Source organism: Atractosteus spatula, chromosome 25 (genome assembly GCF_055471065.1).
Source record: "Atractosteus spatula isolate fAtrSpa1 chromosome 25, fAtrSpa1.hap1, whole genome shotgun sequence".
NCBI lineage: Eukaryota > Metazoa > Chordata > Actinopteri > Semionotiformes > Lepisosteidae > Atractosteus > Atractosteus spatula.
Window position 1 is genome coordinate 7,130,028 of NC_142730.1, and position 14,690 is coordinate 7,144,717.

The following is a 14,690-nucleotide window of genomic DNA, read 5'->3' on the forward strand; positions in this document are numbered from 1 at the left end:
AATGCAAAAATATGAAAGCGGTGCGGACATTTATTTAATTTGTTTAATCTTTTTTCATAACTTGAATTGATGTAGTAATATGTACTCCTGACGATATTTTTGTCTTGAATTGTTATATGTACTCGTTTGTATTGTAACTTTTGTGCTTCTGTTAAGCATAAATACAAAATTAAAAAAAAAAAGAAAAGCAGCTCTGAGGCTCACCAGACCAGGGTAAAGTTAGCTTGAAGTTTTTGGCACGCCTGTAGCGCTTTCACGAAACCTCAGAGTTGCGAGAACACTTGCTTTGTGTATACAGTACATTATGAATGGTTTCTCAGCCTTCACTTCTTTCGTCGTTTTTATGACTTTTTTTGACCACGCACGCATATTCTTTTGTCCATATCTTCGCAATGGAAACACAGAACGCCTTCGAACCAAATGCATTTTAAAGACCACGACTTGTGAAAATTTCCACAGCCTCTACATCAAAATATCAGTGAGCTGATTATCTTTTTTAAAACCTCCGGTTTTTCCATCGATGCGTAATTACGCACTAACTGGAACCCGGGGGGCCGCTGTGTACACACGTTCACAACGCGAGAAATACTGCTCAATACGGCTTCGTGCGAAAAACCCGTCTATGACCATAGGAAGCAGAACAGCGCAGTCTCCAGTTACCCACACTGTGACCACGGGAATAAAGCTTTGTTTGATTTCTGAAACCCTTTCTTTATGTCCCGTTTTCATTCAGGTAAGGGTCAGCTATATTCACAATACTACTGACAGCAGGAAGATTCAAATATTCTTTACTCAGCAGCTTATTAAAAACACCTCCCATGATGTTCAAACCAATTTTTTTTTTTACACAGAAGACTGACACAGCTTTGCGTTCTGAATCTCTTTTTCTCGTGCTTTTATTTAATGTGGCACTATGCACTAGGATAGGGGTATGCTGTTCACAAGCCAATAGCATTAAAACCACAGCACCCACAATGCTACAACTAAGTGTTTCACATACTAGGCAGGGCCTCTGACCTTTCCCAGCCTTACTTTGGCTTGTGAAACCTTTTTTATTTTATTTTTTTAATATGGCACCATTAGACACGCAATACACTGGGATAGTGGGGTCTTCTTCATGACTCAGTAGCTTTTTAAGCACAACAGCCACAGTGCTGCAACCAAGTGTTAGGGGGGGCTGTCTGGTGTGTAAAACCTTATACAACCTTGCTTTGGGTTGTGAAACCTTTCCTTATTTTTTTAATGGTTTTTTGAAGATAACACTACAGGTAATACACTGGTATAGGGGGTCTTCTTCATGACTCAATAGCTTTTGAAGCACAACAGCCACAGTGCTGCAACCAAGTGTGATTTCCCAAACACAAAGTTGGAGCAAGTATTCCAACTCCATACCCTCAAACTACAAAAGGCCTGTAGCCTAGACAGGGTAAACAACAGCATCTTGTGACATAGCAGCTCGGAGGTGTGACAAGGGTTACAGTCTGTGGCCCGGCTGTCCTGCTGGTCTGGATGAGGGGTACGTAGTGTGGTGTAGGTTCTTGTCCCATCCTGCTGTTGGTCCAGGTTGGAGGGTTGCACCGATTCTGAGTCTTGTTAGCTGGTATGGATGGGTTTGGGGGTGTTGATACCAGAGTGGTCCAGGAGGGGGGTGCAGGTGTCTCGGGGGCATTCTTGTTTTTCTATGAGTTCAGGTTGAATCTGTTGGTTCTGAGTGTCTTGGTTACATCCGTTTCTGTGTATAGATGAAAAAGCTATTGAAGAGCACCCCCCCACCCATCTCGGTGGAAGTTGCCATGTTCAAAAAATCCTAAAAAGAGAATTAAATTTTCACACAACAAAGCATGACTGTGAAAGGTCAGGAGGCCTGCCTAGTGTGCACAACAGTTGATTACAGTCAAAAAATCATAAAAATAAGGAAAAGTTTCACAACCCAAAGCAAGGTTGTATAAGGTTAGGGGGGCTGTCTGGTGTGTAAAAAACACTTGGTTGCAGCATTGTGGCTGTTGTGCTTAAAAAGCTATTGAGTCATGAAAAAGACCCCACTATCCCAGTGTATTGCATGTCTAATGGTGCCATATTAAAAAATAAATAAAAAAGGTTTCACAAGCCAAAGCAAGGCTTGGAAAGGTCAGAGGACCTGCTTAGTGTGTAAAACACTTACTTGCATCATTGTGGGTGCTGTGGTTTAAATGCTATTGGCTTGTGAACAGCATTCCGAAGCTGTATTGAGCAGTATTTCTCGCGTTGTGAACGTGTGTATACAGTGGTCCCCCGGGTTCCGGTTAGTGCGTAATTACGCATCGATGAAAAACCGGAGGTTTAAAAAAGATAATCAGCTCACTGATGGTTTGATGTAGAGGCTGTGGAAATTTTTGCAAGTCGTGGTCTTTAAAATGCATTTGGTTCGAAGGCGTTCTGTGCTTCCATTGCGAAGATATGGACAAAAGAATATTCGTGCGTGGTCAAAAAAATGTCATGAAAAGGACAAAGTGAAGGCTGTAGAAAACATTCACAATGTACTTTATACACAAAGCAAGTGTTCTCGCAACTCTGAGAGGTTTCGTGAAAACGCTACAGGCGTGCCAAAATCATTTTGGACTTCAAGCTAACTTTACCCCGGTGATGAACCGACAGCCTGTAATGAGTGCAGAGTTGCGTTAGACCCCTGTGTCGTATTAATATTGTTAATTCAACAGCAGGATTGGACCTGGGTTAACGGTCATTAAGCTTTCGGTACCTTGACTTGAGCTGGTAGCCCAAAGTGGGCTCGCGGTGTGGACAGGGACAGGGGCTCCACAGCCCACAGTGGGCTCGCGGTGTGGATGGGGACTGGGGCTCCACAGCCCACAGTGGGCCCTTAACCCGAGCTGTTCCAGGGGCGCTGTATCAATGGCTGACCCTGCACTCTGACCCCAAGCTTCTCTCCCTGTCTGTGTGTCTCATGGAGAGCAAGCTGGGGTATGCGAAAAGACAAATTCCTAATGCAAGAAATTGGATATGGCCAATGAAGTGATCTTAAAGTCCACTCGGATTTGCTACAGTAGGTGAAACATGCCACCTGCTGTTGAAGCTGCGATCTTTGCTGTGCAATACCGAAGCCGTCCACACGAGGGCAGTACCTTCCCGCAAGACGACAGAGTGAGGATAGCGGTGACGACAACAGTTCTTACATGAAAGTTTAACATCACTTTATTAACCCTTTACAATTTCTTGCATCAGGAATTATCTTTTTGCATACCCCAGCTCGCTCTCCATGAGCAGTCCATATCAAGTTTGAGCCAGCTCACTTCATATGGATATATTAAACACCAAAAGAGGGGCCCCAGTATGCAGGTGGAGGTGATGTACTTTGATCTGAAAGCAGTTGGCCCTTCTTTACACAAGGGTAAAGGGTGATGGAGGTGTGGAGCAAGAGGCTGCCTGTCCATCCTGTTTTAAAAAATCATTTCCTGGGGTCCTTCAGGTAGAAGCCTGATCAGTTCCTTTGAGGCAGGGCCCTGCAGAGTCGCAGTCACCAGGTTTTATAGGTAATTTAGGTATGAGTGTTACCCCAGTGTCCTGGCCAAATCTCCCCCCGGCCCTTACCTATCATGGCCTCCTAATAACCCCCGTCTCTGAACTGGCTTCATCATTCTGCTCTCCTCCCCACTGAGAGCTGGTGTGTGAGAGGACTGGAGCATCATCCAGGTAGGGGCTGCACACTGGTGGTGGGGGAGGGGATCCCCATTACCTGTAAAGCGCTTTGAGTGGAGTGTCCAGTGTAAGGAATATGAGTGTAAAGAATTATTAATAAAGAACACTTAATGAGTAAAGGCCTGGAAACATGAGTGATTTAAACCCATTTAGTGAACAATTGATTCAAATCATGTCATTAACAGTTCAGTGTTCAAAGAGAACCAAAAGACACTGCAGCTCCCAGGAACAGAGATGTGAAACCTTTGGAAATTGCACCTTTAGTTGTCAGTGATGACAATAATTAACAGCTCAGACCCTCTCAAGATTCATTACAGTTTTTTAGCCTGTAGGTGGGAGTATTGCCCCAGTTATAGATGAAGCTCTCAGTACACACTGTGTTCTGTTAATAATAATTGCTTACACTTATATAGCGCTTTTCTGGACACTCCACTCAAAGCGCTTTACAGGTAATGGGGATCCCCTCCACCACCACCAATGTGCAGCCCCACCTGGATGATGCGACGGCAGCCATAGTGCACCAGAACGCTCCCCACACAGGAGTAATGTAGGAGTAATTATTAGGAGGCCATGATTGGTAAGGGCCAATGGGAAATTTGGCCAGGACGCTGGGGTTACACCCCTACTCTTTTCGGAAAAACACCCTGGGATTTTTAATGACCACAGAGAGTCAGGACCTCAGTTTTACGTCTCATCCGAAGGATGGCCCCTGTTTTACAGTATCGTGTCCCCGTCACTATACTGGGGCATTAGGACCCACATGGACCACAGGGTGAGCGTCCCCTGCTGGCCCCACTAACACCTCTTCCAGTGGCAACCTTAGTTTTTCCCAGGAGGTCTCCCATCCAGGTACTGGCCAGGCTCACACCTGCTGAGCTTCAGTGGCTGCCAGTTGAGAGTTGCAGGGTGATATGGCTGCTGTTAAGGCAGCTTTAGGTAAATTCCAGGTTGATTTAAACCTGACTTCAGAATACCATTTCTTCTTCAAGCCTTTATAATGGTCTTAATGTGTGTGTAAGCCTGGCATCTCCAACCCTGGCCCTGGAGAGCCTTGATCCAGCTGGTTTTGAAGGTCACCAATTTCTCCCATTTTTAAAGACGAGGAACAATTCCGTTGTGATTAATTAGACAGGTGGTTTGTCAAATGACGTATTTTTTGCGGCTCGTTCTTGGACTAATAATTGAGTTCCTCTTCAGCCCTCAAGACCAGAGTTGTCTATAAGGCTCACTGGACTGGGGTTCTCCAGGACCAGGGCAGGAGCCCCCTGCTGTGGACTAATTGTGAATACGAGGATACTGATGAATTAATTCAGTATTCCTTGACGTACCTCGTTGAAAAGCATTGTGTGCTGGATCACCAGACATCTATTTCCAAGAGAGCCCTGATTCAGTGAGAGGGCCCTGGTAACTACAGGCTGATTATAGCAGAATTAATGAGCCTGCACATAGAAGTGTATTTAATTTCCCAAAGTGAATTTCCAGAAGAGGGCAAGGTTTTATTCTTGGCACAGCAGATGCTATTTCATAGTGATTGGCTGACATCAGTCACCTAGTTAATTACTCGGTTACCCTTTCTATCAAAGATGTGGCACTCTTTAATATTTGACTTTCCTATAAAACTTGTTTTTTTTTGTTTGCCTTGAAAGAAAGTGTCTGTTCTGGGACGTTTGCCGGCTGAACGTGCTATCCATTCAGACATTGATCACATCGTTCAAATGGATGCACTCATCAAATATTGTATGGTTGCAAAGACGGTTGTCTTATTGGTAAATAATTATGGATTTCAAACTCCTGAACATTAAAGAGATCATGTTCCCATAGTCTGATTTGTTCCGCTTGCCCACAATGCAAAGGAAAATTATGTATTTTTTCCTAAAATTAGTCTCTCTTTAATCTTTATTACCATTCTGCTTCTTGTCCTAGTCTCTGTGCGGACAGTGCAGTAACCAGTTCAGGTTAAGACGGGTTTTAAAAATTTAATCCTGACTGTCTTAACTTTGGCTTCTGATTATCTTCAAGACCTAATTGGCGATTTATATTTCTGTTTCTTGAGCTGGCCCTCAAGATGAGGCTTCAGAGAGCTGGATTTCTCTGGAAACCCTGGAGGACGCCTACATGAACATGCAAACTCCACACAGATAGCAACCCAATAACTGAAGCCAGGCTCCCAGACCTGACCACAGCGCCACCATGCCACCTTGTCAATACACCCACCCACTCGCAGTACACTAGAGATAGCTCCTGTTATGTTTATGTCCAAGGTGTGAGCTTAAAGTGTCTACAACACTTCAGGTATCCTTACTCTGACTCCTCCCTGTCAGCTCCATCCCAGTAATGAGATCACGCAATTATACCACTAGACCCCCGCAAATCGTCTGAAATCCCATTTTTACAGCTAATTGCTCTGATGTTAATGAGCGATGAAGTCTGTCATGTGCTCCTGAGAGGCCGACAGGTATGGATGCTGCAGCTTGGAAATGATAGGGGCTGCTGTAGCCGGTGTTCTTGTAATTTTTTATTAATGAACTACTGCGAGGCTCGCCGTCGCGGGCCCGTCGGTGAAATACGGGGCTTTTAAAAAATTATTTCCAAGCGAAACGAGGTTCTGAACGACCCATTAGGCGCGGCGATGACTCTTCTGTTTCGGAGCTAATTGAATGTCAGCTCGAGACATCATCCACAATTTCAGCCCGCCTCGTCAGCAATAACGGGGTACTGGGGGGGGGGGGGGCCACGTCGGGAACCTAATGTGTGCAATTTAATAAGTGCTGTCGCAGCTGAGCCCGCTCGATGGTAGTGAAGGGAGAGAGGGGGCGTGTGGAGCTCGCTGCGGGCGAACGGTCCTTCTGCTGGCTCCTCCAGCCTCACGGGCGGAGGAGCGGCTGCAGTCTCTTTGTGCCGGACGGCCCAGCGCGGCTCAGGGGGTGCTGGAGGGTTTTGATGTCGAGCGTGCCCAGCTCCTGCCCTGGAGATCCTACGGCTCTCTTCTCTCCAGGCCCTGAAGAGTGGGGGTCCGGTTAAGACCATGTGCTTAGCAGCGTCGTCAAGCTAATATCTTGGCTGGAATCAAACAGTAACCTTGTACCCCCCCAGGCCTGTTTGTGAATTTGCACCCTCTAGTGGACGCTCACATTGAGACATTTGCACCCATGGTTTACCTGTATATTTTTACACAGGTTTACTTTTGTCATGAGGTGTCTCAAAGCTCTCGATTTGTCTGAGTTCTTTTTGTGAAAGTGGATTGGCCACGCACCTCGGACCGCACCTAAACCATCTACCTCATTGTTATTTTATTTATTGCACATTTGCAGTCACGGTTTACATGTCTATATTGTTTACATTTGAACTGTTTACCTGTATATTGTCTAAATGCACTGTCTGCACTTTGGTTTTGTTTTACCACCGAGAGGCTTTGTCAGTAAGAATTCCATTGTACGAGTTCATGCACTGGTTTTATTTGGCAGTCAAGTTCAAGTTCAAGTGGGTTTCGGTGACGGGCGGAGCACAGTAATGACTCGCTTTGTTCTTCCGGATAGGCTTCGCTCTGCATGAGACCAGACCTCCCCGGTGGGACTCCCAGAAGGCCCCAACGCGTCAACAGGGCTCTTGGTTTCCTGAACACACCGGTGCCCGAAGAGCCGAGAGGCAGGTGAGCCGCTAATGAGCTGTTTGGAGTCCTGGAGCTCTGCAGGGGGTTGAAAACCTGCAGTACGTGCACCGCTTTGTGGGGGGCGGGGAGGGGGACAATAACTGGGGCAGAGGTTTTTTTTCTGAAAAGGCCCCTCTGTTTGAGGACGGGTCTGCCGAGTTGTGGGCCGGGATGTTGGGGTAAGTCGGATTGGGCCGCTGCCCTGCTGAGCACGGGGAAACGTGAGAAGCTAGCGTGGGCGCTGGGCGTGAGCCGGAGCAGCTGGGGCAGCCGAACACAGAGAGAGAGAATGAAGAGCGGCGACAGGTGTCTCTGCCTTGTCTCCGGGGGAAAGTCCGAAAGTGCTGACTTAAAAGAGCTGTAACCGGAATGGTCCGAAACGCTCCGGAGTGAGTCAGTGTGCTCCACACGCCACTCCCCTGCTTCCCCCCCCCCCCTTCCCTGAATTGTGGGAATGCCGCAGTCGGGGTGGACAGCGTGCTGCAGGAATTGCGTCCACCCGACCGCTGACCTCAGCCCCTGGCAGTTACAGGGAGCAGCACACCTAGCAGGGAAAGGCCAAGCGCATTAACTGGCCCTCTGTCTAAAATGCGGAGCTCAGGTCTGTGAACCTTAAAAAAACCCTCACAAGAACACAGAATATCCAAACTCGGTGCCTCCAGTCCATGTTCCATGTCATACTGGGTGTCGGCGAAGGACTGGAACTTTGTATATATGTATCTTGCACAATAAGTAAGAAACGGCTGCTACAAATTAGGAGAATGGGTTGTGGATTAGCTCACTTTGTTACACACAAAGTAATCCGCATTTTCCTGGTCTGCTCTGCTGTGCTATTAGTGTCTCCCTCTGCTGGTCTTCATGAGCAAGTACAGGGCATGAACTCAGTGATTGGATATGACCTTCTATCAGGCACAAGTTATCCTGTCCTCATTCTAAGTGCAGTGAAAACAATCTCCTAGGTACTTTAACTTGGATACAGTTTCACGTTCAAGGACTGACTCAATTTATCTGAGGTGAGGTTATTCGCCAGTGTAATGAGTTTAAAAAAAATCATATTCGATTATATCTGCCTCAACTGAAGGTGATCCCACTTAAGTAATTGGAATGGGATTGGGCTGCAAATATTCCTGAGGTTTGCAGAACACGTCCCCCTGTCCAATTGGAGCTGTCCTTGCTGCCTGAAGAGGCCCAAGGCCTCACTGGTGTGGGGTGTCTGTGTGGAGAGTCCTAATGTTGTGGCCAGAAAGGGTTAGAATCATGCATTTCTGCAAAAATGCTTTTGGTTGCTGTTCCCCCCGGTCTCTTGGTAAATAGTCAGAGATGTGGAATGCACCTGGGCAGGTCCAGCTGTCTCTGAGTGCCATCTGGAGTCGAGCTCGCCTGTCGTGCCAGGGCATGTCAGACGTTTTTGAGCTGCTTTGAAAAAGTTTTGAGAGGGGAAACAGAAGCCATAAAAAACAGAGCCTCTCTCGGTGGGAGAATCCAGAAGGAAAAACTGAAAAGGGCTGTTTTTGTTGGTCCCTCTCCTGTCAGGTCAGCCGATGAGGAAGGGAGAGGGTTTCCGAGCCAGATCGCAGCACTGGAAAGGCGGGGAGCCGTCTGATAATGCAGAATCCTAAACGCACAGCGGTGCTTCTTGTCGCGATGTTTATCTCCTTCCACCTTCGACAAACCACAGGCGTGCTCTGACAGCTGACTCCCAGCGCGAAACTGCGAAGCAAAAATTCCAGGCCCCCTCCTGCGAACAAATCCGCTACCGTGCGGAGGCTTTGATTGAGAAACTGCACACTCTGCGAGTCTCTCAAGGTGTTGGGCTCGGTTTTCAAAAGCCTGCATTTTCTAGCGCATTTCTGTGCATTGATAATTCTGTGTAAACAACATGTATAGATCACTGCACAACCCCAGTTTGAAGAATTTTCCAGTAACTTTCTTGCATTCTGATCCCCGATCTCCGTTTGAAATAACTACCTTGTTTTTTTCCACCCCCCCCCCCCCCTTTAGAAAAACAATAAAAACCTCCGTCGGATTTGCTCTGTGCCTTCGCGTTACAGAAAGAGACGTTCCTGCCGGGCTTCGTCTTGTTGCCCTTTCCTTAAACATCCGTGCCTCGGGCGGGGGTCTGCTTTGCCGAAACTAGCCGCAGCCCCGAACCCCCCCCCGCAGACGGAGAGGGAACCTGCCTGTCCAAACAGCTGCACGGTCTGGCCGCCCCCACAGACCCCTCCGTCTTCCCTTCAGCTGGTGGCGGCCGGCCTAGACAGCTTGTGTGCTCGGGGCCCTGGGCCGAGCAGAGGTGCTGTATAACAAAATCAAAACGGAATTAAAGCACTTACCAGATGTCTCTCCTCTCCTTCCCCCAAGTTCCAGATGCTTCTGTAGAACGGCAAACAAGATTTATGATTTAATTGTTTAATTTCTGAATGCCAAATAAATAAGTCATTTCAAAAACGGGAATAATAATAATAATAATAATAGGAGCGTTTCTGCATTGGTCCCGGGAGCCAGATGTTTTATGGTGGGAGCTAGGCATTTCAGGGTGATTTGAAGTTTGAGGGGAAGTGAACAATGTTAAGAGTGGAGGATAAGTGCTCAAATTAATTTTTCAGCTTTGCAGACTTGGGTGAGATCAATCATAGCAAATGATCTGCAGACTTCAAAGAAACTCCCCTGCTCAAAAAGAAGGACAGAACATTTGCTCTCCACAGTGGATTTTGTAATTATGACAAGGACAAATCTGGATTACTGCTTTTTAACTGAGGACTTATTTAACTTATTCAGCTATAGTAGCAGTAAGTAGCTCTTGATGTGGTGCAAATCTCAGACCTTTTGTTTGGGAGAAGCACGCATGGTTAAACCCGAATTGATGGTAGCCAGGAATTTCTGTATGACTGTTTAAGACGCATGTTGTTATGTCTTATATCCTAACTGTTTGCTTTTCACAGTACATTTGCAGTCATAAATCACAGCCCCCCCCGTTCTACTGAAACTGCAAAACATCAATCTATATATCATAATGGCTTGTCCTCTCTTAAAAGCCCTGTACGTGAGCAATGACTTAGCCCGCCATTGTTCATGGGATAACAGCTCTGTTTCTCTCTGTTTGATTAAACATCAGGCGAGCCGAAATTAGAATTCCTCTTTTCCGTCTTCTTTTGTTAAACCCCTTGGTTTCACTGGCAGCGTGTTCAGTCTCTCACTGTTGCCTGATTGTCAGAGAAAATGCAGGTTTTTGTTGCTGGCCTATAGGGAAAGCATGTCTCTATGTGAGATAATGTAATTTAGGATTTATGATTGGCTTCTTTTAATTGGGGGAGGGGTGGTGGCATTTTTCTCTATACGTCTCCACATTACCTTTGATTCTTGCACCAGCATGGGAGCCATCTGGATGGGTCTGGCTTTCCAGTGTGTGTTATAACAACACTTTATTAACCCTTTACAATTTCTTGCATTAGGAATTTGTCTTTTCACATACCCCAGCTCGCTCTCCATGAGACACGCAGACACACAGACAGGGAGAGAAGCTGGGGGGTCAGAGTGCAGGGTCAGCCATTGTACGGCACCCCTGGAGCAGTTGGGGGTTAAGGGCCTTGCTCAGGGGCCCAAAGGAGTAGGATTCCTCTGCCGGCTGCGGGATTTGAACCGGCAACCTTCCAGCCACAGGTGCAGATCCTGAGCCACAGAGCCACCACTCCGCCCCATTGTTATTGTTATTATTGTGAAGAGTCTGATTTTGCTTATTCCCTATTTGCTGATTAGTTGGAGCCCATGGCGCACGTGGCAAGGCGTGCCGCAGTGTTTAAGGCTGCGTTGTGTCCAAACGACGCAGGTTCCAGCCTGAGCTGTAACGTGTTGACTGTGACCACAATTTCCCACCCCAGGAAGAAAGCCGACCCTCCCCGCGGCCTGTCAGCCACCTTCTTTTAAGAGGGCGCACTAAATACAGGACATGTCTTTACACAGAAGGTGGTGGGTGCCTGGAGCAAGCTACCCACCCCCAGACGAGAGAAAGGAATGGCCTCCGTGCGTTTGTAACCTGTGCTCTTAGGAGCTGTGCCCCTCCTCCTGTTGGTGACAACTCTTTTTTTGTTGGCTTTTATGAGATTCCCGGTGCAAGCCCTAATGGAGGTCCGAGGGCAGTGGTGGCGAGCGGGGACCGGGGATTCAGAATTCAGAAAAGCGAAGAGTGAGGCAGTAGGCTTTCTAGGGAGCGCAGTGTGAAGGGAAGGGAGTGAGCTACCTGCAGAGCACCAGGCTGTGAGGGATGTGCCGCAAGCCTGTCTGCTTTATGTTTATTTCCAACAGGTGGAAAATAATCCGTCTCCTGAAATCCAGATCAGCACTTCCCCCTGCTCTCGGCAAACTCTTCTTGACAACAAACCATTATTTCTTTGACAGCTCTGGCAGAAACATATTGAATGCTCCCCCCAAACCCCTCCCCCCTCCCCCCCCACCCCCCCAGCCCTGTACTTTGTTGAGGAGACGGATTTAATTTGGATTCTTCCTGTCAGCGTGTGGCCCACCCCATCAAGATGTAAAGGGAATGGAGAGAGTCCTTTCGTTTGGAAGTGGGGCTCTGGGAGCTCGGCACTGTAGCTCTGTCCACTCGGGCGACAAAAGACCGGCAGTCGCGACATTTCTGGGCGTATGAATAGTACACACATGCGGGTATAGATGTCACTGTGCTGGACAGATTAGAATTCATACATGCCAGTCCGAGAAATAGTAAAGGGGAGAAAATTATTTATTTTTAGAATTAAGTTGATCATTTTTGGTACAGACTGTATTATTTTTACTTCCTTTCTGGTATATCCAGAATGACAGAAGGAGCATAAATTAGAGCCCCAGTGTCCTTTTTAACAAGGAGCCTGCAGATCTTAAAGCTTGGAGTGGATCAAACTTTGGATTTGACTGACAGCACTGAAGAAAGCTGTGTACCAGAATGCTTTGTGCTGAGAACCTGATAAAGCACACTGTAAAGTCTGGAGTGGATTAGACTGCCTTGGAATAAAAATAATAATTATTGCTTACACTTACATAGCACTTTTCTGGACACTCCACTCAAAGTGCTTTACAGGTAATGGGGATCCCCTCCACCACCACCACCAGTTTGTGGCCCTACTTGGTTGATGCGACAGCAGCCATAGTGTGTCAGAACGCTCCCAACACATCAGCTATGAGGGGGGAGGACAACAGAATAATGAACCCAATTCATAGGTGGGGATTATTAGGAGGCCAATGGGAAATTTGGCCAAGAGGCAGGGTTACACCCCTACTCTTTTCGAGAGACACCCTCGGATTTTTAATGACCACAGAGAGTCAGGACCTCGATTTTACATCTCGTCTGAAGGACGGGGCCTTGTTACAGTATCGTGTCCCCGTCACTGTACTGAAGCATTAGGACCCACACAGACCGCAGGGTGAGCACCCCCTGCATGCCCCACTAACACCTCTTCCAACAGCAACCCTAGTTTTTCCCAGGAGTCTCCCATCCAGGTACTGACCAGGCTCACATCTGCTGAGCTTCAGTGGGCTGCCAGCTGGGAGTTGCATGGCTGCTGAATAGGCTGCCACACCACCTCTAAGCCAAGGGCCGTCCAGTACTGTAGCTCAAAAAGAAATCGAGCACTTCTGAAGCCTGTGCCACATGGATTTCCTTCCCCCATTTCACCCTGTGCCTTGAGGACTCTTCTAAAGCAGCAGTTGTTGAGCCTTTTTTATGCTGGAATAATTAAAATATCTCAACAGCACATGAAAGCAGGAATAGGACCACAGTGCACACAGCATGCCATGTTGCACACAGAGCCACTCAGAGGTATACCAGAAATTAATTTCTAAATTAATCAAACGGACCCTTAAGTCTAATGAACACTTGTGACACTTGCCCCTTTCCAATTTGCTTATTAATTAGCTCTCTTGTGCCATAACGAATTACTCCTGCCGTCTCCAGTAGCGACGTAACCGTAATTAGTCATCTCGGTAAAAGTCAAGTTTAGCAAGAAAGCCTTAACTTTTTTTTTCAGTTCATTCGTCGGGGTAAATATAAAGATGAAATCAAATTTATTTCAGAGATGTGCTAGACTCTTCCTTTATTGAATCTTTTAATTCCGCTTTGAGTCTTGTCCCCTCTCCCTTGCTATCTGCCACAGTGTGTGCACAGCTTCCAAAATGAAACAGCAGGCTGTGGACAGGTCTGAAAAAACTAAGGCCAGAGCAAGGCCTTCCTGTGGGTTTGGTATTTTAAAGCCTTGCATATATATATATAATTGCATATTGCAATTACAAAGTGCAACCTTTTGGGTAGCTGAATGAAATGATAAATCCCCTTTAATTATTATGATCACTATCTTATCATTACTTATTTCTAAATGCTAAACACAGCCCAGAAGTGTGTCTAGGCCCATCTGAGCTTTGTGTGGCTATGGCTCTCCCACTGAAGTTCGTTGGTGCTGTATTTGCTGATGCCTTGAGTTTTCACCTACAGGTTCAGCTCGCCAGCGTGAAACAAAGAGAACCTGTGACATTAATTGCCTTCTCTCAGTGGGGGGGGGGAATCGCAGTTCTGTTCTCACGCGAATTGTTCCATTAACAGATCGGCTAGCTGTAAACTGGGGGGCGGGGTTGTAGGGTGTCAGTCGTTTGGTGTTCTTACGGTACTTCGGTGTTTATTTTTAGCAGTATGGATTTGTAGCTGTGGTTGGCGTAACGGTACGCAATCTGAACCAGAAGGTGAGACGTTTACAAGTTTGGCGTGTTTGATTTTTTTTTTTTGCACCTTCACCAAGTTGCAATTGCAGATTGTTTTCCTGTGTGGCTCACAGGGGTGGGAGGAGGGGGTGGTCCAGCCCACTGAGAGGTGGCCGAGTAGGAGCCATTTTTTAATTCGGTAATGAAGACGCTGAGAAAACACTCGCTTAAATTAGGTGTGTTAGTTCTGCCACAGGTCAGGAGGAGGTATTGGGATTTCTGGCAGGCAGGTGTCATGTTCAGATGGAGAGAGATTGTTATGGACGCCCTCAGTACCTCCCTCTGGTTTGCGACTCAGAATTCAGACTTACCCTTCCACCTCAAAGTCATGTGAGTGACCCCCTCATCCCCTGGCTCTTATACAGCAGTGCAGTGCAAAGCTTGGGTTATTTCACCAAAAAACTCCTTTATGACTCTATGTAACTTATCATAGCACACTACATTAAATTTATTAATATTAAAGTGGCATTAAGGTCATTAACAGGTTGGGCTGCTATGGCTGAATACTGGTTGGTGTTCCTGGGTCCTGGGTTCAATTCTGCAGCGTGGTACCTTCTGTGTGGCGGTTGTATGTTTTCCCTCTTCCAAAGACGTGCTGGTTAGG